This window comes from Mya arenaria, chromosome 3, assembly GCF_026914265.1.
Source record: "Mya arenaria isolate MELC-2E11 chromosome 3, ASM2691426v1".
Classification (NCBI taxonomy): domain Eukaryota; kingdom Metazoa; phylum Mollusca; class Bivalvia; order Myida; family Myidae; genus Mya; species Mya arenaria.
In genome coordinates this window covers 90,933,130-90,960,104 of record NC_069124.1, presented here as the reverse complement: position 1 = coordinate 90,960,104, position 26,975 = coordinate 90,933,130, and the positions used below count along the sequence as shown (strand labels likewise).

At 36.1% G+C, this 26,975-nt stretch overlaps 1 protein-coding gene across 8 annotated transcripts in view; it reads right to left on the bottom strand.

Moving 5' to 3' along the window:
• Positions 1-19,481, bottom strand: part of LOC128225549 (sodium/potassium/calcium exchanger Nckx30C-like) — a 42,225-nt gene extending 22,744 nt beyond the window's left edge. For 3 of the 8 annotated variants that reach the window (XM_052935409.1, XM_052935405.1, XM_052935411.1), the window contains exon 1: positions 10,068-10,473. The gene's annotated coding sequence lies outside the window, so the exon portion shown is untranslated. Of the gene's footprint in view, positions 1-496; positions 574-10,067; positions 10,474-10,593; positions 10,681-19,375 lie in introns of those variants that run through there. The other 5 variants (XM_052935412.1, XM_052935410.1, XM_052935407.1 and 2 more) reach the window with 4 other exon arrangements.
• Positions 19,482-26,975: the final 7,494 nt, after the last annotated feature.

The window sequence follows — 26,975 nt, the reverse complement described above, 5'->3', positions numbered from 1 at the left end:
AAAAAACACACTTGCCTTACGTTACTAGTAACTGCGTGGCTGTCTTTATTTTAAATAGCTGTTTGAACTACCTTTGGCATTAAGTTGGAATATTCCTTTATAATGTAAAATAACTTTTCTGTGACATACTAGTGTGCATTAAGAGAGGACAGGGAATTTGGTTCATTGATTCGCCTAAATGTAAATGTATGAATCTATTGTGGTATTAAGTTTAAGATGTTACCAACTGATTGTTCCATTCAAAATACACATTCCTGTACTTGGTGCAAGAATATACAATTATAACAGTAGTGTTTGAAATGACGTACATGCTTGACAGCTTGGATAAAATAACAAAGCCCAATATCTGGTGCCAATGTCGTCATAATAGTCTTCCTCCAAAGCATTAATTCCATTTCACTTCTACAATAGCCCTGTAGACTGAATTATTATCTTACAAGATCTCAATAACTTCTTTAAATTAAGCAGATCAAACTAAACATCATAATAATGTTACCTAGATCTTATTCCTTTTCCAATTTTTAATAATTATGAATTTTTACGCACATTTATTCACATTTATAGAAAAATGACCAGTCATGTGTGTGAAGTACAAGTATTGATATTTAGGCGTAAACAATTAATACGTTTGTTTCATGTTTCATGCCCCACCCAACCCAAAGAAATGGTAGGTAGATCAGTTTTTTTTATTAGGCAAATTGTTTATTAAGATTGTTCTGTCAAAACCTATTAGTTCAATATGTTTAAGAACACTAATACAATCAGATACATCACTGGTAACTTTAAAAGCCAAAAACACATCATGTTTAACTTTTAAAAGAAAAAAATCAAACAAATGATAAAAATAATTCTCAAGACAATAAAAAGCTCTAGAGGTGGGGCACCAAATAGGGTAGGTTGGGTAACAGGAAACAAACAATAAAATTGTATGCCTAAGTTAAACAGTACTGTTTAATACCGGTAGTTCAAGCATGACATGTGTATTGCACTGCTTTGTTTATGAAAAGTAATAATCAAGACCATATTATCTTAGTCTTTACCTTAGAAAGAGATTAGCAAAACTTTTGCTTTCTACTTATGGTATTAATGGCATGACACTAATAATCCATTGATAAAATATGAAATTTTAATATCTTTATTTTATACTAAGATGATCAACTTTTAAGTACATAAGTTAAAAAAGAATTGCAATGATACTTTTTTAATATGTTTAACACCTTCAATTGACAAAATGTTCTGACTTCTTTACCATTTAATTTAAATGCATATAGAAGAAGTACCTATGTCCACATACACTTATTTAATGGAAACCCTTCTCAAAAAAGCCATAAGTTTGACATTTAACTAATTACTTACACAACATCTTAATTTTTCAATACTAGTTTTAATGTGAATTTTTTTTTACTTGCACTTAACATTAAATAAGTCAGAGGCAATGTTTCCCAACAGATAAAGATTAAATCCTGAAAATGGCAGATTTTGGTCTTATCCCAGTCGCCGTCGCAAACAAGATGCCAACAAGAGCTGTTCTTTTAATGCAAAATGAAATCCATGCTATGGTATAAAATGGCTTACTTCTTGATAAATGCTTTCCAAACAGTGAACAACACCATTTTTTTCAACATCAGAATCTTGTGAACCAAAGGCTGTTATTTCCAGTTAAGTCCAGATACATCGGATCATATTCACAGACTGTCGAGAACTTCTGTGATATAACTATCTCTTGAAAAAAGTTTTAACTAATTAAAGTGTTCTTGTCATGGAAATCTTGTTTCATTAACCATCCTGGCCAAGCACATGACTTCATGGACAACCATCCCATATCATGTATTTGTTCCATACGTAACTTTCAGACTCATGCCTCTGCAGCCAATGGGATTGTAAGACAGATTTAGAAGAGCTCTGACAACCAAAATCCACCAAGCAGATCACAAAACTGGCCATTTTCCATTTACCGGTAGTAGCAAAAACAACACCAAAATTTCCATTTAGTCAATAATTGGTTTTAATATGCGAGTTTTCCAGAAGTTCACACATATGCACTGGCTCATAGAAAGACATTTGAGGTTGTTTTCTTCTTAAAATTTGGTAAAAAATAATAAAATATATATATGCTGATATATTATGTGCATCGAGGTTGAAGAATACTTTTATTGAGATTGGTACGAGACCAATGTTGGGTAATTTCTATAATTAAAAGGGGGATAACTCATCACTATGGCTGGTTAACAATTGGTTTGAGATATTAAGTCCATACACAATCAGACCATATTGGATGATGATTGGACAATGGTTTCTAAAGTTATTGATTGGACAAGACAGATTTTGGGTAATTTCTATAAATAAAGTGCTGGCGATAACTCTGGAGTGACTCAAGTGATATATCTGGTTATGGAATTTGTCTGAGGAATTATGCATACACTTTCTGACCAAAATTGGTGATGATTTCACAAATACTTCTAAAGTTATTGATTGGACAACATACTGGACACTACCTGCCTGTATTTTGCAGGTATTTCCCATTCAAAATATGGACAACTGTATAAAAAGCAGAAGCATGCCACAAAAGACACAGTATGTTTTAACATAAATATATGCTTAAAGCATACATGCTGTAATATATTGTTTGTCTTAAAATGTCCAACCAGCCCAAATGTAATCACTTAGTGCTCTAAAAATGCACAAAACATCTCCTTTACTGCTTTTCAGTCGTCAAATGCGTCATACTAGGTCTATTTGGTGTAGATCATTGCTGCATTAACAAACTTACGAAAGTGGGCGTGTGCCTAAGTGTAAATCCTTACAAACGATTAAATAAAAGCACACTTTTATTGGTAATGTACACCTTGTAACATTTAAGAATATTGTTTTAATTTTCTTGACTGGATCAAGGCAATTCAAATAACAAATTAAAACTGTGTTTCATTGTCAGACATTACTCGTATCATAGCTAAAATATAATTGAAAGTTGAATTAAAAATTGCTAGAATAAAATATAGGTAATGGACACTGCACTCTTGACACTACACTCTGGACACTAATCTACACCCTAGACACTACACTCTGGACACTACAATCTAGACACTATTCTACACTCTAGACACTACACTCTGGACACTACACTCTGGACACTACACTCTGGACACTACACTCTAGACACTACACTCTGGACACTACACTCTAGACACTACACTCTAGACACTATTCTACACTCTAGACACTACACTCTGGATACTACACTCTGGACACTACACTCTGGACACTATTCTACACTCTAGACACTACACTTTGGACACTACACTCTAGACACTACTCTTTGGACACTACACTCTGGACACTACACTCTGGACACTACACTTTACTCTGGACACACACTCTGGACACTACACTTTACTCTGGACACTACACTCTGGACACTACACTCAGAACACTACACTCTGGACACTACACTCTGGACACTACACTACACTCTGGACACTACACTACACTCTGGACACTACACTACACTCTGGACACTACACTCTGTAACTCGTTATCGAAAAAGCTTTCAAATGGCAGAAAATAATAATTGTCTTGTTTTATTGTTAACCTGCTATGATCATCATGATGGCCACTTTATGACTTTTAATTGCAGGGACAACATGGGGACAAAAGTGTGGATGGTATGATCAGTGAGACGCAGCTAATAATAAACAATGATTGTGTAGAAATCATAAATTTGTTAGTGATTTGTATTCCAAATAGCAAATTTACGTATCACTAATAGTTTTTGCCATTTATTTTGTCCTCCATTTATGCACGCATTAGGGATTTAAGAGAGCGACAGCCTTTCAATACAGCCACTACAATAATTTAATAATAACATTGCATCAACAAAATTTGCCTACTGAACCATTTTCTAGGTCTCTCTCCTGAAATCCGAGGCAGACTTACCAGCTTTCCCAAAGAAAGGAGGAAAGGCAGACTGCTTTGGAATTGATCAGGCAATATTTCACAATTAATGATGCAGACTGATTTTTTTATGAAATCTGTATGTTAAGAACACTTAGTAGATTAGACTAAGGCATAAACAGTTACAGAGGAGCAGTGTGTAATGTAAGCCAGACCAGTGGCAATCCAAACCTGAACCAAACTCACACTAAATAAATGTCAAGAGCATTTTTCCAGCATTTCACAAACCTAAACCATACGTTATATTTAAGGGATTGGGGAAATAAAAATAAAACCTCTGGTACGTGGTATTCAGGGGCCTTTTATGGACACACGAGACTGGTATGGGGTGCACAGACACTAATGTTTTTTGACTATATTTGGTACTCAGATTCTTAAATAGTTAAGTATTGTTTGTTTTGTTGGTAGAAAATAAATGGTACGTATGCAAAGGGCAGAGGGGTCACCCCTCATATGGTCAAAATGATCATCATCATGAGATGCATTTTATGTAGATACAAATGAAATGTGGGCATGGCTGTTCATAATATACACTTACTTCTTTATATCACTTTTTCATACATTCATACAACTGGAGCAGACACCATTAATGTATATATTATATTAATAAAAACATTTTTACATGTCAAAAATAGATTCAAGATGGCATCTCAAATAAATTTAAGATAAATACAGATTAGTCATAAATGTAATATGGGTGAGCCACAACACAAATCTTCCTTGAAACATAATATGACAGGCCTGTATACTTCCCTTTTGTACATACATTAAAAAACACAGTTGTGTACATCATCAACTACAATGCTTTGTTTGATCATGACGTGGACATACATGCCACGTAGCGATAGCCATCTCTAAGTGTCTGTTTCTTATAGTCATGAAAGGGCATAACTTGATGTTTGACACTTATAAAGCAATATATGAGCCACATCGCGCAAATTAGGGCCTTCAGACATAATTATTACAAATGAAATAATCATAAATAAAAAATGCCAAAAATAAATAAAAAAATCTATGTATATCAACTTCTTCCAAACTTCTTTCTTTTGAAGGTTTGTCATTGGTGCATCATTTATTGATGATCAATACCATTGGTTTACTCATGTTTCCATCGCAACCATGGATTTGGTCCAGACTTATTTTGACTGCATTATAATTGTCTGTGTTTGAAACGGCCAAATGAATTAAAAATACAACAAGAGCTGTCACAGAGACAGCGCGCTCGACTTTTCCGCCGCTTTTCAATGTAAGGATTGAAATGTTTTGGCGAAACATGCATGGATCACTGTTAGATTTCAATGCAATACATGGTGTGCTGAGATATTAACATAAATGTGGTTCCATGCAAAATTTTAACGAGAATTTCTAAGTCTAATAATAAAGGGCCATTATTTGCAAAATACAGTTATCTAACTTGGTTATTCAATTAAGTTGAGCGGTTGAATAACATTGTATAAAGTCTCAATGCAATACATCAAATAGTTGTTGAGATATTAACCTATGTGTGCTTACACGCAAAACCATAACCAGAATTTCTAAGTCGAATAATTAAGGGCAATTATTTGCATTAAATGCAAACTAGAGTTATCTAACTTGATTTATTTAGAAGGTTGGATGGTTGAGTACCATTTTATCAAGTATCAATGCAATACCTCAAGTAGTTGCTGAGATATTAACCTATGTGTGCTTACATGCAAAACATTAACCAGAATTTCTAAGTCAAATAATAAAGGCCGATTATTTGCATTATATTCAAATAATTGTTATCTAACTTCATTAATTTAGTATGTAAGATAGTTGGGAATACATATCCAAAGTTTCAATGCAATAACTGATGTATTTACTGAGATAATGACTAAAAGGTGCTTACATGCAAAACCTTAACCAAGGTGTGACGCCAACACCGTCGCCGCCGACGCCAACGCCAGTTTGAGTAGTATAGCTCTCCTTATTCTTCGAATAGTTGAGCTAAAAATGATTCATTATTTTTATCTTAATTTAAGTTCCTTAAAGATTATGTGTATAGAAAATAATTCAAATTATAAGTTAGTTATAATATTGATAAGTTAATTTTGCACGTCATTTGAATAATGTGCTTTCGTAACGACGTTATGTGATTGATGCCAAATTTATTATTTAAAATGCGCAAGACATGGTCTCACTTGTGAACACATATCTTAACGCAATTTAAGTAATATCATCATGAATTTTTCAGAATTTCTTCCTGAAATATCACTTAATTCAAATACATTAAAACATTATAATTGGATATATATTACCGAAGGCCAAAAACGTGCGATGCCGCTCATATGGCCTTGTAACTCGCTGGTAATATAAATACAACTTTTCATGAGAATGTCTTAAATATTTTATCAGTAAATGACTTTTACAAACTATCATGAAACATAACTTGATGATTATGAAAGGTTATGGGCCTTACTAGACCTGCACACTATGTCACTAGCATCATGAATTCAAAGTCTCATGTTTATGTCCAAGTTTAAAGGGGCACGCTTTAGGTTGATATAATATTATTATTTTTTAAATTTCAATGCATTAATTATAAAGTGTAAACTCATTTGACTTTAAATACAAAAGTTTGGATAAAAAATATAAGCAATATTTTTGTGTGTTTTTTTAACTTGGCAATTTGTGGCCATGTAGCTATAATATTTTTTTCTTAAAAAGGCTAATATTTTTTTATCTGTACGCAAATCAAATGCTTTTTTATCATTAAAATCACATGAGTTAAACATTGTTATGTATTAAAATAAAATTTGGATGACTTTTTCAACAACCATTGGTTACTGGACTCGCTGTACATGTACGCACCTTCTCTGGCAACATGTGTACCAAATTTCATTTGAATATCATTAAAGTTTTATCAATTATATCCAAGGTTTAAGCACGAAACGACACCAAGAATATGACAATATTCAACTTTTTTCCTTTAAACAAATATTAGACAATCTAAAATTGGCTAATAAAAACACATATTTGTTCTAATGGAATAATTCTTAATCACAATCAAAATGTCCCCCCAATCACCACAAATACTAGCACTTGCCCTGCTAGATCAAATACTTTTATGTAAGACTTTAAAATCTTGTCTTGAATTAGTTTAATTTTGAATCTTATCATGATCAGTCTTTAAATCTATAACATATATTTCAAATTGTAGACCTATTGGTGTATCAGCTAGATTCTGTCCTGCATCACAATCATTAGAAAGAAATAAGATGACTATAATGATTGGAAAAGTGGACATTAATCCCGTCCAATATTGGTTACAATCCCCTCGTAAATAAGGTATCATCACTTAAAGCACAGAAGTCTCTCAGACTAATTAATGTGTATTAATAATGAGGACAGCACATGAACACAATCATTTAATTATTCCAGAGGGGATAACAGACTGGTCAAATCCAGCTAACAATCTATTCCAAACTCTTGAAACAGACTGGTCAAATCCAGCTAACAATCTATACCACTCTTGAAACAGACTGTTTAAATCCAGCAAACAATCTATACCATACTCTTGAAACTGGCTGATCATATCCAGCAAACAATATATACCAAACTCTTAAAAAAGACTGTTCAAATCCAGCTAACAATCTATACCATACTCTTGGAACTGACTGGTCAAATCCAGCTGACAATATATACCAAACTCTTAAAACAGACTGTTCAGCTAACAATCTATACTTAACTCTTGAAACAAACTGGTCAAATCCGGCAAACAATCTATACAAAACTCTTGAAACAGACTGGTCAAATCCAGCTAACAATCTATATAAAACTCTTGAAACAGACTGGTCAAATCCAGTAAATAAACTAAACCAAACTATTGAAACAGACTGGTCATATCCGGCAAACAATCTATACAAAACTCTTGAAACAGACTGGTCAAATCCAGCTAACAATCAATACCAAACTCTTGAAACAGACTGGTCAAATCCGGCAAACAATCTCTACAAAACTCTTGAAATAGACTGGTTAAATCCAGCTAACAATCAATACCAAACTCTTGAAACAGACTGGTCATATCAGGCAAACAATATATACCAAACTCCTGAACGGATTGGTCAAATCTGGCAAACAATCTAAACAAAACTCTTGAAATAGACTGGTTAAATCCAGCTAACAATCAATACCAAACTCTTGAAACAGACTGGTCAAATCCAGGTAACAATCTATTATCCGAACTCTTAAAACAGACTGGTCAAATCCAGCTAACAATCTATACCATATTCTTGAAACAGACTGGTCAGATCCAGCTAAAAATCTATACAAAACTTTTGAAACAGACTGGTCAAACCCAGCAAACAATCTATACAAAACTCTTGAAACAGACTGGTCAAATCCGGCAAACAATCTCTACAAAACTCTTGAAACAGACTGGTGAGTCAAATCTGGCTAACAATCTACACCAAACTCCTGAAACTATTGCGCAGTAGACATTATATATATATTACAGTAGCCTGGCAGAAATCTCATATTTTACATTTGAAGAAGATCATCGAAAAATGTTTACTAAATTTTTTATTTTGGACAATACAGTCACAGTAATCAAATCTCATAGTGTTGGCAACAAGTGTAAAAGTATAGGACTGGAAACTATGGATGTATATTATATTCCTTATATACTATATAAGGAATGCCCTTTATAATATTTCACAGTTTCATGTCTCTTTGACTGTTTCATGGATCACTCTAAAGCCCATAAGAACCCAGAAGTTTCCTAACTTCTTATAGTTCATGTCGGACAAATTAAATGTTTTTTTGCAGCCTCTGATTATCCGCATAATGGAATAAATATATCATAAACTCATATCATGCATATTTTAATAACCAATATTCTTTTATTCAAAGGAATTCAACGTTTCCCATTTTAATAAAGATCGCATGATACAAAGTTTTTTAAAAGGATTAAAATGTTTCAATGTTGAGCAATTAAGTCCATTTCAAAATCTTCAGTAAGTCTTCAGTCAAAGCCAAATGAATATTTTGAAATGACACTATACTTATGAAAGATTTACAATTACATGGTCATTCTAAGGGTTAACGAAAGTTCAATAAAAACATAATTTAGTTCAACATGAATGTTTTAATACAGCAAAGACTACATTCACAATTGAGAATAGAGACGTAAAATTTACTTTTAAAGGATTAAAAAATTTCAATGTTGAGCAATTTAGTCTATTTCAAAATCTTCAGAAAGTCTTCAGTCAAAGCACAAGGACTATTTTAAAACTACACTGTGTATACTTATGAAAGAATAACAATAACATGGTCAGTAAGGGTAAATGAAATAAGAACATAATGTTTCCATACAGCAATGACTACATCCACAATGGAGGGCCGCAAATATTTATGAATATAATGGAGCAGGTACTATGTGATGTTCACAGGAAACGTGAAACTAAACGTTTCAATCAGTACTTTTTTGTTGCTGAGAATGGCGTTAGGTTCTAAAAGTCGTAAAAGGTTTCTTAATATTTTCAAATAAGGAGTAGCATTCCCAAAACGACAGTCATTTTTTTTTTTACTTTCAGGAGCTTCAGAAATATAACAATTTTGAAGTTTTAATATAAATGCGCATACATTGAACGGCATATTTGTTAAGATAATTAAAGACTACCTTTTAAAACTCACATATTTCTTCCCCATTTTGAATGCTACTACTCAATTTGATTTGTGAATACCATAACTGGATTCTCCCTCATGACATAGGTCTACATAAGGGAATTATATTCTAAACAAATACATGTACATAGTGCATAAATGAACATATCAATAATAAATTGAAAATCTGACACAAACCATAATGGGTTATCAGAAATATTGCAATCATTGTGATTTATCATCGATTTACAATCAGAACTCACAATTTAAAGGAAATGCATGCATGACATTAACAAATTCTGGTAGTGAAAAAGTTTTGTTTCCTATATTTTAGTAAAATGACCTTCAGTAAGTCACCATGAGCAATGTTCTTGATTTTTAAAATGAGATCGGGTTATTGCTGACGTGAGAGGCAAACAACCAATTTTAGAATAATAATTCAGATCCTCATTAAATCCTTAATAATCAGTAATATAAATGTCATAAGTTACCTGTAATAATTACTTCATTAAATTATAGTATTTACATCCATTTTCTTGTTATAAGTAACACATGAACAAGTGTTGTCAGAAGCTTACACCCTAATTCAGTATGTATATCTCCAAAACAATGTGTTTGAAACCATGTCACTCATATGTCTCCAACTATTCATGTTCAGTAAATGTCACAGTTGTTTATGTTCACCTTTGTCTGTGACGCAAACCAAGTAATACATTTAAAGAAACTTCTTTTCTGAAAGGAAAATCAATTTGCCGACAGCACTCTGTGATTCGATTCAATTCCATTTCTATTGAGAAAAATATCAAGAACTGCCCATAGTGGTCACAGTACAGCAGATTCAATATTCTCAATCCTTAATCTTCAAAAGTCAGAAGTCAAGCAAAATAAGTACCCTATAAATCCAAAAATGCAGTGATACCCTTTTTACACATGATATTTAACGCAAATAAAAATAATAATGATTAATCTGAAGGCATGACAACGGAGCATAAGCAAAGTAAAACAAACGAGTCCCACCATTAAATCTCCGACTTTAACCACCAGCAATCCATCCTCACAGCCATTAGATCATTTACATGGATTTTAAAAACAATAATTTCAAAGCAGATTATTTTCAATAATCAATTAAGCTCAGATATATTTCAATTAGCTCTCTATGGATTACTGCTAGGATTAAGTAATAAACATTTCTATACAAGATTTCAATGCGGCATCCTGCCACTAAGGCTGGTTATTAGCTCAATATATAAGTCCATGACAGCATAAATTCAATTAGTTCTTTTAATCCTAGATTACCTTTTTCTATAATAAGTTTAGTCCTAGTGACATCAAACATTACTAAAGAGTGTCTTCCACAGGAAAGAAAACTTTATAGAAAAGCCATATAGCTTTGTTAAAGCCAATAAACTCTGTTTGATTTACACAAAGCAGACAATCTACATATTTTAATCAAAATTAGAGTTTAATCATACATTACATACTGCTAATGGAAGAGCAAATAAACGAAAGTTTTTTTGAATAGGGTCTTTAATAAATTTTGTTCAAAAGTTTGTTTCGGATTACATGGCCAAACTTGCAACTGTCGTCAAGATATATTTTTATTTAAATAATTTTACTTAGATCAACATAATATTTTACTTGACCGCTGTCATTTGGTTAAGGCTCTGAATACAGAGGTCATTGCAGTTTTACATTTTAAGGATCATAACATTCAAATACAATGTTCTATAAAATATCTTACTATTATAATATACCTTATAAAAGGTTATTTTTCATAATCATGAATTTAATTGTTCAAGTTAAAATTCTAGTTGTTGCCTACTTCTTGACCGGAATGAATTGAGCTTACCAAATGAGTTTTTGTAGGCCTATTCTTATTTTGTGCATTGTATAACAATTCCAGAAAAAAGATATTTCAGGTATCAGCATTTCTATCATTTAACAGCAGACAAATGGCAATTTAACTTTGCAAAAGATTCCCAATTATTTGCAAAAAGCAGAGGGTTTGCTTTTAATATTTTGTTGACATAAGGTTCACACAGCATATTCTTATGTATATCTGCACAAAACAAGGCTATCTTTGGAAAAGATGTATGCTCCGGGACAGAGTCCTAATTCAGTTGGAAATTGCAAACTGGAAAATATTACTTTCATTTGATTTTTTACTAATTGTTAAAATTGTATAAGGCAAATGAGTGGTTGGTGAACAGAAGCAACAACATTTTAGTCCAATGCCAAAGGGATTTGTGTCAAGTGATTTTGAAATCACTATCATTGGCATAGTACACACTAGCAATTTGGAATGTAAGTGCAGAGTCAGAGACTGCCATATCCCCTGTGTATAAAAATTGAACAAAGGGCAACAACTTGAAAAATACCAAAGAAAAAGTTATGCTTTCTGTGCACTGCACTCCTCCTCAATAATCTTTATGAATAGAAGTTTGAAGTCAATTCCTTCAAGGTTTTTGGAGGTATTATTGAATCACATTGTGCTGGTAATATGTGAAGATTCTTATTTTTTTTAAATAAAAATTCCCCATAAGTTTCATTGAATTCATGCCAGTAATTGCATTGGGATATACTAGTCCAATTTCAAACTATGTGGAAATTTACAGAGCCGCTACTCTGTGAACAATTATTGCACAGTAATGTCCTGATAATTTATGTGCATCACCTCTTGTAAGTGAAAGTTAGCTTCCCATTAAGTTTCATTGAATATAAGATATTGGTTGCTGAATAATGGCCCAGACACAAATAGTGGGATAGAACAACGCACAGACAAAAATGGACCAACAGACGGACAAAACAGATACCTTTCAGGGGACATAAAAATGTGACCATTAACACATTCCAGTCTGCTAGAAAATATGTATGAAGGATTGGATTCTTAGCTCAAAGAAATCATATGCAAACTGTTGTATGTTTGTATTTTCATGGCCAGGCAGCACAGAGCAATGCAGGGCAGGGCAGGATATACTGACATGACTCATTCATATGTACAATGGGTAGTACAATGCAGAAAGGTGTACAACAGGACAATTCAGAAAGGCAGGGGACAAATCAGCACAGTGGGCCAAAGAAGAGGACAAATGTGAACAACAGGACAAAGTAAAAGAAATGTTGGAATAGCAGGACAAAGAGGACAAGTGGGCACAGCAGGGGAGGAAAACAAAGAGGATAAGTGGGCACAGCAGGACAACAAAGGGGATAAGTGAGTACAGCAGGACAACAAAGGGGATAAGTGGGTACAGCAGGACAACAAAGGGGATAAGTGGGTACAGCAGGACAACAAAGGGGATAAGTGGGTACAGCAGGACAACAAAGGGGATAAGTGGGTACAGCAGGACAACAAAGGGGATAAGTGGGTACAGCAGGACAACAAAGGGGATAAGTGAGTACAGCAGGACAACAAAGGGGATAAGTGGGTACAGCAGGACAACAAAGGGGATAAGTGGGTACAGCAGGACAACAAAGGGGATAAGTGAGTACAGCAGGACAACAAAGGGGATAAGTGAGTACAGCAGGACAACAAAGGGGATAAGTGAGTACAGCAGGACAACAAAGGGGATAAGTGGGTACAGCAGGACAACAAAGGGGATAAGTGAGTACAGCAGGACAACAAAGGGGATAAGTGGGTACAGCAGGACAACAAAGGGGATAAGTGGGTACAGCAGGACAACAAAGGGGATAAGTGGGTACAGCAGGACAACAAAGGGGATAAGTGGGTACAGCAGGACAACAAAGGGGATAAGTGAGTACAGCAGGACAACAAAGGGGATAAGTGGGTACAGCAGGACAACAAAGGGGATAAGTGGGTACAGCAGGACAACAAAGGGGATAAGTGAGTACAGCAGGACAACAAAGGGGATAAGTGAGTACAGCAGGACAACAAAGGGGATAAGTGAGTACAGCAGGACAACAAAGGGGATAAGTGAGTACAGCAGGACAACAAAGGGGATAAGTGAGTACAGCAGGACAACAAAGGGGATAAGTGGGTACAGCAGGACAATGAATAGCAATGAAGAGAATAAGAGAGCACAGCAGGACAACAAAGGGGATAGGTGGGTACAGCAGGACAATGAATAGCAATGAAGAGAATAAGAGAGCACAGCAGGACAACAAAGGGGATAGGTGGGTACAGCAGGACAATGAATAGCAATGAAGAGAATAAGAGAGCACAGCAGGACAACAAAGGGGATAGGTGGGCACAGCAGGACAATGAATAGCAATGAAGAGAATAAGAGAGCACAGCAGGACAACAAAGGGGATAAGTGGGTACAGCAGGACAATGAATAGCAATGAAGAGAATAAGAGAGCACAGCAGGACAACAAAGGGGATAGGTGGGCACAGCAGGACAAAGAAGAGGATACATGGGTACAGCAGGACAATGAAGAGGATAAGTGGGCACAACAGGACAAAGAAGACATTAAGTATACACAGCAGGACAAAGAAGAGGATAATTTGGCACAGCAGGACAAAGCAGAGTTTAAAAATTATGTTGGCACAGCAAGACAAAACAGGGCATAAGTAGGCACATATGGACATAGCAGATGACAGAGGATGAGTGGGCACAACAGGAAAAAACAGAGGACAAGGGCAGAAGACATATGGGTCTGGGCAGAAAAACTGAGCAGAGTAGGCAAAGATGTACAGGGCAGTAAAAATAGAAGGCCTCTGAAAAGAGAGGGGCTGGATGGGACAAAGGATAGCAGACCAGGCATGTAGCAGGACTGCACAGCAAGGCATAGCAGAAAGTTAAGGTAACTGACTTAGTAACACTTTAGAAGGGTGTCATAATGTCACTATAAAAAACATTCTAAGGAAAAAGAGGCTATTTTACTGTGAACAATTGTTGAATATGCAGTGTTTTTTCTGAAATAAAAGATAGGTGACGATTTTTTTATGTCTTATAAGATATGAAGAAAATAATTAAACCACAATATTGCTGGTCTTTCTTCCAATCTGTATCATTATTTGTTTTATATTTGCAATGAACCACTTTTCTGTCTGTTCTGCATGATTTGAGGGGTGTCTGTCCTCATAAACAACAACAGAAATTATACAAACTATTTCAGCATTCAGTATTCATTGAAAGTTAATTGTCATATTTTCCGATTGAACAGTAGCTGCTAGCAAAAAAAAATGTTCCATTATGTATTGATATATATTGTTTACAAATTAAAACAAAACATTTGTAAATATTGTATAACATGCATGCCCATTTTCTTCAGGCCATCTTTTTCATGTTAACAAAAGAATAATAATAATTTACATTTCAAAATACATCAATGAATCTGGTTGTCAAAATAAATAAACATTACTGATGGTATAAAATATACAAGAAAACTATTTATATTCCATCGATGCATATCAATTCTGATTTGTTTCATGATAGATCAACTTATCAATAATATCCCACATCAAAAATAACAAATTATAACCACTTAAATAAGCTCATTGTTTGTTACAGCCCAAAGCACTTGCCAATTTGCAAAACTGAAATTGTTTGAATGCTGAGCAGTTCTGGAATATGACATAGTTACATTTCATGGATTTCATAGTTTAATGGCCATGCAATAAAGGAAGATAATGTGATCTTTTAGTGTAATTAAAGCAATTAAAAGATTTGTGTTGATGAGATAAACATAGGTTACCATCAAAGAGTCAGAAGAACCAAGTCTGAAATGTGTCTCATTCATTTTGAAAGAATTTGTCAGAACCAGTCATGTTAATCCCATTACTTTGCAGAATATACAGTGGAAAAACGGCTTGCTCAACTTTGTAATGCATGAATATTCATCTGTAACTTCTCAGCCATTTCTGTATTGCCTGAGGTGTGTCTCAAGTGTCCAATCAAATACCTGGATTTCACCTCATTAATTATCCATGAGTATGAGGTTTTTGAGTTATATGTTATGAATAGACTGGGAACCAAGAATGCTATAAGGAAGCCTTGTCAATGACATGGGATCTTGTCTATATAAATTTGCCTTTCATTACTATGAAATATTAACTTTCAAATAATAATCTTAATAATCATATACCAGGTACTTTTCCTGATCATGATCCAGTATTCTGATTTCTTAGTAATGCTGGATTTTTTTTATATTATTCTTACTTCTAAAAATAATGTTCACTTTACGTTTTAAAGCTGCACTCTCACAGATTGAACATTTTGACAACTTTTTATTTTTTTAGTCTTGGAACCAGCAAATTTATGCTAAAATGCATGGTAACCACTTGTTATTCAGAATGGTGACAAAATTCAGATCACAGATTTTCACATTTAAGTTCAAAAATTGATGTTTTATGCATTTTCTTAAACCGTTAGTAACGCCTTTGCCATAAAACATTAATTTTCGAACGGAAATATGAAAATTTGCTATCAGATCTTTTGTCAGCAGTCTTATATCACTGGTTTGCAGATATATAGGCAAAAATTGGCTCATTTAAAGACAAAAAATAAAAAAGTTGTCAAAACGATAAATTTGGGAGAGTGCAGCTTTAAATGAGTTCATGTTTACTAAATTCAACATTGTTCTTTGTTGTGCTTTAAGAAAATAGTTTGTATACAGGTTTATTGAATCGAAACACATATTTGTTTAAAACAATTCTTTAATATCTCTTGTTTTTAAACTGAAAAAGGGCATAACTCAACAAAGCCAGTGATACATGTACCATACATGTTCATCTTTTCTTTGGCAATATGTGGGCCAAGTTCCATTTATTGAACTTTTTTTGAGTAATTGCCAAGGTTAGTTTATGCACGCCACCCAAGCCAACAATGACGCCACCCAAGCCAACAATGACGTCAAGCTATGACAATTCCTTGACTCTTCTTTTTTTTAAACAGACAAGCTAAAAACTATTGTCATGTGTTTAACCACTCAGTTGTATAAACATACTAACTGGGAAGATGTTAATCAGGTTTAATACAGTTTACAAAAACATGTGAAAATCAATACATGTGGTATAACCTCAATAGTACATGCTATACATTTATAATTGATAGTTACATCTTTATGTTTTGGGCACTTAAATGACATTAATTATTCAATGTAGATGTGTCATTAATTTCATAAATGTAGTATGTTTAAACGTATTTATAAATATTAAAGTGACTTCTTTTAAAGCAATAAGAACAACTTTATTAAAACAAGAGGGCCAAAATGAATTATTAAAATGACCAACAAATCAGTGGTTATAAAGGATGTTGCTGCTTACGTCGGAAGTAAATGGTTGCCTAATAATTTGTTGGTTGAATAAGAGGTTGGTCCTTGTAAATGGAAATCAATGGTATTTCTAGGGAAATCAAGACATTGTCAGCTGGTTGTTTACAAAGAAAATGGATGTGATAGCAATGGAAGCTGACTGTTGCTATGGAAGTCAATGGTTGCTAAGGAAGTCATAGGTTGACATGGATGTAGGTAGTTGCTAAGGAACAAAGTGGTTGCTAAGGAAGTCATTGGTTGCTAAGGAAGTCATTGTCCCCTATCACAGCAGCTCATAGAAAAAATGTGGACAGACAGATGGACCAAAGGACATTTAAGGGTAATGACTGAGGATATCTGCAAATCTTTGGCAGGCCCTTCTACAACAAATGTTTGCTTCTGTGTCATATTGAAAAATATTTTACCTCTGAGGAACACTGACACTGAAAGAAACAATTATCCTGTATTTCACAATTAGGCCAAGATACCTTACCAGCCACAAAGCTGTATGAACTAATTATGAAATAAAACTGACTCACTTACAAATTATATGTTGGCAATATTTTAAACTTTAATAAAATATATCTTTTTTACTTACCTTTATGAACAAACACCAAACAGCAACTGGTAACTACTCTTTTGAACACAATTTTGGAAAAACTAAAATAGTACAATTCTCAATATTGCGTTACTAATGTTTTTCAGACTAAAGTGGGTCTTTCTGTCACATTCAAATTATTAAAGATAGAGCTCTAATAGAACTTTTAATGGCTTTATACAGAACTCTAGATAAGCAGAGTATTTTGTTTAATTATGAATTCAAATCACAAAAAAAAAAAGCATTTAAAATTGCATACAAAATGTTTGTTTACACAACTGTTGAAAGAATGTAGTGTCTCTTGTTTTCAAACATTTTACATTGTTTTTCAATCAAATCCACTAATCATTTCGTCACCAGTTAATTATGTTTTGGAAGGGAAAGTGCAGAATGAAATGAAAACAAAATCAGGGATCTGCTGATATAAATCATATAAGAGCTTAATACGTATAATACTAATATTAAACTGATCATGCATGAATCAAGTGGCCAGAAATTAATCAATCAAAAGGTTTTTCCAAGAGAAGCAGATTTTTCTTAATACATATTCGAAGCAACTGTATTATACTGTGTATATACCACTAGCATAGAAAGGACGCAGGCAAAAAATATACATGAAAAATCGGGTAAAAAGCCCATCGATAGGATACAGTGAAAAAAAATGTCAAAATTAGCAGCCACCATCATTTGTTGTGAGGAATTTTATTGAATCATGAAAATGGCAAAGGATATATAAAATTAAAAATAACATCCAGATGTCGCTCTCCGTCGTTACAATTTGCAAAAGCAAGTGATGTATCTTGTACGTAAATGTTGTATCAAGATGTCAACACCTTTAGCTAAGTATTTAAAACATGTGGTATAATATAACGAACGAACTACCATCGCAACAGTTTGTATTGTTGTTAATAATACGATAATTACATTTATTCATACTATAAACCTGAAACACTTCATTGACATTTATCAAAAAATTTCCCTTATGACATGACTTCTCCAGTTGGAAACATGTAAGGTTAGAATTTAATGTTTTTTTTATATACTTTTCTGTACGAAATATGCAAGTTTTATATTTAAGCTTTATAGATTGGCTTTCAATTCACTGAGTTAAAAATAATACCCCAAAGTTGGCCAAAACAGAAACCTGAATACTCAAATGCAAAAAAATCCAATCTGAAGCTCAATGGAGTTATATCGTTGAAACAATCATTTTGTTCACATTACCCTCAAAATATGTTTTTCCATTTCTCAGTGAGATTCTATAAAACATGATCAAGTCTCTTTGAAACATAAACCTTACTCCTTTACATATGAATTACTTTAGAACCCACAAGGCAACGAGTAATCCTTATAGAATAGATGAATACAATTTATTGATGACTGACTCAAAATGAAATCTAAAAAAAATGGCCCCAATTTTTACACCTGAAAAATGAATTTTTTTTTTTTTTTTTTGGGGGGGGGGGGGGGGTTGAGATAACTCAGTATTAGATAAAACAGAGATTCAATCAACTGGAATGTGCTCATATCACGTGCATGTCCTCTAATATTAAAAGCTAAAATTCAACACAGTAGTTTATAAACAGCTTGGACACGAATACTAAAACAGCCTGTCCTAAATCATACCTTATAGAAATTAACAGGGCCATAACTATGGGGAATATTATTGAGCCGGCGACTATATGCCCCCCACCCCCCCAAAAATAATTGGAGAGAACATATCATATATTTTTAAGCTAAAGATTTATAGTATTCTCCTGTGTGTATGACAGTGATATTAGAGAAACAATATCAGATGATGCATAAAAACAGGTGTGGTGGAAACAACAGTAATATGCCATATACATGTGTGTATTAGGCTAGCAAAATCACTGCATAAACATGAAACGTTATAATAAATATATTTTTTTTGTATTTCCTTCCAAAAAATAGATATAAGAATTAGAAGAAAATGGTTCGTTAATACTGAGCCAAACACATGACCCCTACCTGACTTAATCCACAGAACCAGAGTCCATTCACAACTGGTCAACACAACGACAGAACCACAATATTTCCACAGGTAGCACACTACTAAGATCAAATCAATCTGAAATAATTAGCAATGTTTAAATATTACAACTCTTTATGTTTGTCACAGGGGAGCTAAATATTTCTCCCAAAGGTCTTTTCATAAAAGCTGTGAATAGAAAAAACGGGCTTGTATGACATGGTTGCTATTGGCTGTCAATATTCTCTGTTTTGACCAATATTGACCCGGTGCCAAGAACAGCATCGCAGATCAATAGCAGAGTACATCAGTAGCGGACGCCCAGCAGCCAGGTGAGAGGGAAGCTGGTAATATGAAACCAATGAGCGAGGACACACTCCACAGCATACCTGTCTCCCTGCATTATGCTCAGCAATCTAGGTTGCCTATAAATGAGAGTCAGATTAATGATCTTAAGCTTAGTATAGCAGCAGAATTTACAAAGAAAATGGGAATTATTAAAGTGCATAATATTGATTGCATCTTTTTGATAATTCTTCATGAATTTTAATATTAAGGTATTTGACCTACAAATGAGCTAGTACATGTGTGAAAGTCTGAGTCCCATTGACCAAAATGTTAATTTTAGATGCCAGTTGACCTCATATACTATTGGTATCATTTGGAAGAGTATTGTTGAAGCCAGGTGACCTCATAAAAATATTTGTATCATTTGGAAGAGTACTGTTGATGCCTGAGTTGACCTCATATAATATTTGTATCATTTGGAAGGGTATTGTTGATGCTAGTTGACCACATATAATATTGGTATCTCATTTGGAAGGGTATTGTTGAGGCCAGATGACATCATATAATATTGGTATCATTTGGAAGGGTATTGTTGCGGCCAGATGATCTCATATAATATTGGTATCATTTGGAAGGGTATTGTTGATGCCAGATGACCTCATATAATTTTGGTATCATTTGGAAGGGTATTGTTGATGACAGTTCACCTCATATAATATTGGTATCTCATTTGGATGGGTATTGTTGCGGCCAGATGACCTCATATAATTTGGTATCATTTGGAAGAATATTGTTGCAGCCAGATGACCACATATATATAATATTGGTATCATTTGGAAGGATATTGTTGATGCCAGATTACCTAATATAATATTGGTATCATTTGGATGGGTATTGTTGATGCCAGATGACCACATATAATATTGGTATCATTTGGAACGGTATTGTTGATGCCAGATTACCTCATATAATATTGGTATCATTTGGATGGGTATTGTTGATGACAGTTCACCTCATATAATATTGGTATCATTTGGATGGGTATTGTTGATGACAGTTCACCTCATATAATATTGGTATCATTTGGAAGGGTATTGTTGATGACAGTTCACCTCATATAATATTGGTATCATTTGGATGGGTATTGTTGATGACAGTTCACCTCATATGATATTGGTATCATTTGGAAGGGTATTGTTGATGACAGTTCACCTCATATAATATTGGTATCTCATTTGGATGGGTATTATTGCGGCCAGATGACCTCATATAATTTGGTATCATTTGGAAGAATATTGTTGCGGCCAGATGACCACATATATATAATATTGGTATCATTTGGAAGGATATTGTTGATGCCAGATTACCTAATATAATATTGGTATCATTTGGATGGGTATTGTTGATGCCAGATGACCACAGATAATATTGGTATCATTTGGATGGGTATTGTTGATGCCAGATTACCTCATATAATATTGGTATCATTTGGATGGGTATTGTTGATGACAGTTCACCTCATATAATATTGGTATCATTTGGATGGGTATTGTTGATGACAGTTCACCTCATATAATATTGGTATCATTTGGATGGGTATTGTTGATGACAGTTCACCTCATATAATATTGGTATCATTTGGATGGGTATTGTTGATGCCAGATGACCACATATAATATTGGTATCATTTGGATGGGTATTGTTGATGACAGTTAACCTCATATAATATTGGTATCATTTGGATGGGTATTGTTGATGACAGTTCACCTCATATAATATTGGTATCATTTGGAAGGGTATTGTTGATGACAGTTCACCTCATATAATATTGGTATCATTTGGATGGGTATTGTTGATGACAGTTCACCTCATATGATATTGGTATCATTCGGAAGGGTATTGTTGATGACAGATGATCTCATTTAAAGTAGTAAGGGCGTTGTTTGCTGCTTAAGAATATTTTCAGGAATCAAGAATTCCTTGCATATTGACATATTTGCGTCCATAGCTTTTCTTTTGAAACAGTTTGTAAATGCATGTAGCCTTTTTTTTAATATTCACATGCATCAAAAAAAGTTTCAACTCATTTTGGTCAATGTCATATAATCATTTTTTAATTTTTCAAACCGTTTGCATGTGGACTGGCTGTAAATGCCGGGGAAAACTAGTTGATGTTATAATTGTATACAGTGCTATTATCCATCTTGCTTTTTGTAATTGTCTGCATGAATATGATTAGACTATACTGTATGCTTTTATATTCAGGGGTGGTATTTAAAACTATTTATAAAACTTCTTAATTAAGTCATTTCCTAACTAAGTTAATTTCTTAAAATTTTCAAAGTCAAACAAAAAGAAATATATGAGCGTTTTTAAAGCTGCACTCTCACAGACTGAACGTTTTGACAACTATTTTAACATCTATATCAATGTCTATACCTGTTAAGAATATTTAAGCATTTATTGAATGACCTGCATATACAGATACACACACTGAACCTTCAGTGGTGCATGACCTACTGTTGTGTATGTGATCCCTTTCTCCCTCGGTCGGTTCTCAATCAGTGCTGTCCATAAGACTCCCTTCAAAGGCATACCAGACTGTAGAGTATATATGAGTTTTTCTCCCATGGTCAGTTCTCAATCAGTGCTGTCCATCCAGCGCCCTCACATGCATACCTGACTGTAGAGTAATTATGTAAGCCTTCCCCTTTCTATCCCTCAGTCGAAGCTGTCCATCCAGCGCCCTCACATGCATACCTGACTATAGAGTATATGTAAGCCTTCCCCCTTTCTAGTCCTCAGTCGAAGCTGTCCATCCAGCGCCCTCACATGCATACCTAACTATAGAGTATATGTAAGCCTTCCCCCTTCCTAGTCCTCAGTCGGTGCTGTTCATCCAGCGCCCTCACATGCATACCTGACTATAGAGTAAATGTAAGCCTTCCCCCTTTCTATCCCTCAGTTGAAGCTGTCCATCCAGCGCCCTCACATGCATACCTGACTATAGAGTAAATGTAAGCCTTCCCCCTTTCTAGTCCTCAGTCGAAGCTGTCCATCCAGCGCCCTCACATGCATACCTGACTGTAGAGTATATGTAAGCCTTCCTCCTTTCTAGTCCTCAGTCGGTGCTGTTCATCCAGCGCCCTCACATGCATACCTGACTGAAGAGTATATGTAAGCCTTCCCCCTTTCTAGTCCTCAGTCGGTGCTGTTCATCAAGCGCCCACACATGCATACCTGACTGTAGAGTATATGTAAGCCTTCCCCTTTCCTAGCCCTCAGTCTGTGCTGTCCATCCAGTGCCCACACATGCATACCCTATTGTAGAGTGTATTTAAGTATTTCCCCTTCCTAGCCCTTAGTGTGTGCTGTCAATCCAGTGCCCACACATGCATACCCTATTGCAGAGTGTATTTAAGTATTTCCCCTTCCTAGCCCTTAGTGTGTGCTGTCCATCCAATGCCCACACATGCATACCCTATTGTAGAGTGTATTTAAGTATTCCCCTTCCTAGCCCTTAGTGTGTGCTGTCCATCCAGTGCCCACACATGCATACCCTATTGTAGAGTGTATTTAAGTATTTCCCCTTCCTAGCCCTTCGTGTGTGCTGTCCATCCAGTGCCCTCACATGCATACCCTATTGTAGAGTGTATGTGAGTACTTTCCCTTCCTAGCCCTTAGTGTGTGCTGTCCATCCAGTGCCCACACATGCATACCCTATTGTAGAGTGTATGTGAGTATTTCCCTTTCCTAGCCCTTAGTGTGTGCTGTCCATCCAGTGCCCACACATGCATACCCTATTGTAGAGTGTATGTGAGTACTTTCCCCTTCCTAGCCCTTAGTGTGTGCTGTCCATCCAGCGCCCTCACATGCATACCCTATTGTAGAGTGTATGTGAGTACTTTCCCCTTCCTAGCCCTTAGTGTGTGCTGTCCATCCAGTGCCCACACATGCATACCCTATTGTAGAGTGTATGTGAGTACTTTTTCTTCCTAGCCCTTAGTGTGTGCTGTCCATCCAGTGCCCACACATGCATACCCTATTGTAGAGTGTATGTGAGTACTTTTTCTTCCTAGCCCTTAGTGTGTGCTGTCCATCCAGTGCCCTCACATGCATACCCTATTGTAGAGTGTATGTGAGTACTTTCCCTTCCTAGCCCTTAGTGTGTGCTGTCCATCCAGTGCCCACACATGCATACCCTATTGTAGAGTGTATGTGAGTACTTCCCCTTCCTAGCCCTTAGTGTGTGCTGTCCATCCAGTGCCCACACATGCATACCCTATTGTAGAGTGTATGTGAGTATTTCCCCTTCCTAGCCCTTAGTGTGTGCTGTCCATCCAGTGCCCACACATGCATACCCTATTGTAGAGTGTATGTGAGTACTTTCCCTTCCTTGCCCTTAGTGTGTGCTGTCCATCCAGTGCCCACACATGCATACCCTATTGTAGAGTGTATGTGAGTACTTCCCCTTCCTAGCCCTTAGTGTGTGCTGTCCATCCAGTGCCCACACATGCATACCCTATTGTAGAGTGTATGTGAGTACTTTCCCTTCCTTGCCCTTAGTGTGTGCTGTCCATCCAGTGCCCACACATGCATACCCTATTGTAGAGTGTATGTGAGTACTTCCCCTTCCTAGCCCTTAGTGTGTGCTGTCCATCCAGTGCCCACACATGCATACCCTATTGTAGAGTGTATGTGAGTACTTCCCCTTCCTAGCCCTTAGTGTGTGCTGTCCATCCAGTGCCCACACATGCATACCCTATTGTAGAGTGTGTGTGAGTACTTTCCCTTCCTTGCCCTTAGTGTGTGCTGTCCATCCAGTGCCCACACATGCATATCCTATTAAAGAGTGTATGTGAGTACTTTCCCTTCCTTGCCCTTAGTGTGTGCTGTCCATCCAGTGCCCACACATGCATATCCTATTACAGAATGTATGTGAGTACTTTCCCCTTCCTAGCCCTTAGTGTGTTTCCCCTTCCTAGCCCTTAGTGTGTGCTGTCCATCCAGTGCCCACACATGCATACCCTATTGTAGAGTGTATGTGAGTACTTTCCCTTTCTTGCCCTTAGTGTGTGCTGTCCATCCAGTGCCCACACATGCATACCCTATTGTAGAGTGTATGTGAGTACTTTCCCTTCCTTGCCCTTAGTGTGTGCTGTCCATCCAGTGCCCACACATGCATACCCTATTGTAGAGTGTATGTGAGTACTTTCCCTTCCTTGCCCTTAGTGTGTGCTGTCCATCCAGTGCCCACACATGCATACCCTATTGTAGAGTGTATGTGAGTACTTTCCCTTCCTAGCCCTTAGTGTGTGCTGTCCATCCAGCGCCCACACATGCATACCCTATTGTAGAGTGTATGTGAGTACTTTCCCTTCCTAGCCCTTAGTGTGTGCTGTCCATCCAGTGCCCACACATGCATACCCTATTGTAGAGTGTATGTGAGTACTTTCCCTTCCTTGCCCTTAGTGTGTGCTGTCCATCCAGTGCCCACACATGCATATCCTATTGTAGAGTGTATGTGAGTACTTTCCCCTTCCTAGCCCTTAGTGTGTTTCCCCTTCCTAGCCCTTAGTGTGTGCTGTCCATCCAGTGCCCACACATGCATACCCTATTGTAGAGTGTATGTGAGTACTTTCCCCTTCCTAGCCCTTAGTGTGTGCTGTCCATCCAGTGCCCACACATGCATACCCTATTGTAGAGTGTATGTGGGTACTTTCCCCTTCCTAGCCCTTAGTGTGTGCTGTCCATCCAGTGCCCACACATGCATACCCTATTGTAGAGTGTATGTGAGTACTTTCCCCTTCCTAGCCCTTAGTGTGTGCTGTCCATCCAGTGCCCACACATGCATATCCTATTAAAGAGTGTATGTGAGTACTTTCCCCTTCCTAGCCCTTAGTGTGTGCTGTCCATCCAGTGCCCACACATGCATACCCTATTGTAGAGTGTATGTGAGTACTTTTCCCTTCCTAGCCCTTAGTGTGTGCTGTCCATCCAGTGCCCACACATGCATACCCTATTGTAGAGTGTATGTGAGTACTTTCCCCTTCCTAGCCCTTAATGTGTGCTGTCCATCCAGTGCCCACACATGCATACCCTATTGTAGAGTGTATGTGAGTACTTTCCCCTTCCTTGCCCTTAGTGTGTGCTGTCCATCCAGTGCCCACACATGCATACCCTATTGTAGAGTGTATGTGAGTACTTTCCCCTTCCTAGCCCTTAGTGTGTGCTGTCCATCCAGTGCCCACACATGCATACCCTATTGTAGAGTGTATGTGAGTACTTTCCACTTCCTAGCCCTTAGTGTGTGCTGTCCATCCAGTGCCCACACATGCATACCCTATTGTAGAGTGTATGTGAGTACTTTCCACTTCCTAGCCCTTAGTGTGTGCTGTCCATCCAGTGCCCACACATGCATACCCTATTGTAGAGTGTATGTGGGTACTTTCCCGTTCCTAGCCCTTAGTGTGTGCTGTCCATCCAGTGCCCACACATGCATACCCTATTGTAGAGTGTATGTGAGTACTTTCCCCTTCCTAGCCCTTAGTGTGTGCTGTCCATCCAGTGCCCACACATGCATACCCTATTGTAGAGTGTATGTGTGTACTTTCCCCTTCCTAGCCCTTAGTGTGTGCTGTCCATCCAGTGCCCACACATGCATACCCTATTGTAGAGTGTATGTGAGTACTTTCCCCTTCCTAGCCCTTAGTGTGTGCTGTCCATCCAGTGCCCACACATGCATACCCTATTGTAGAGTGTATGTGAGTACTTTCCCCTTCCTAGCCCTTAGTGTGTGCTGTCCATCCAGTGCCCACACATGCATACCCTATTGTAGAGTGTATGTGAGTACTTTCCCCTTCCTAGCCCTTAATGTGTGCTGTCCATCCAATGCCCTTCACAGGAACAATCTCAAGTATGCACATGGATTTCATGTATCAAGACATCTATCTCCTCACAAATGCTAAGATAACCTTCCATGCAAATGAAAGCAGATAAACATTCAAAATGCAAATGAAGTAGAAGACATTTCTTTTTTATTAAACCTTTCCCCTTAAAAAGTTCTGGATGGGCAAATGACTGGCATTAAAATATTTTCATCTTTGATTCACTTCAAATCATGCAAAATGTCTGTTGGGATAGGAAATTTTAGTGTGTGAAAGATTACAGTGATCTGTACATGCAGTTCACAATGGAATCAAATTTCTACAGTTATTAACAGCTCACAATAAGAATGTACACCTTTTATTGACTTAATTCATTAGTTGTGATTCTGAGATCTTCTTTAAGATCACAACATTAAAAGTTAAA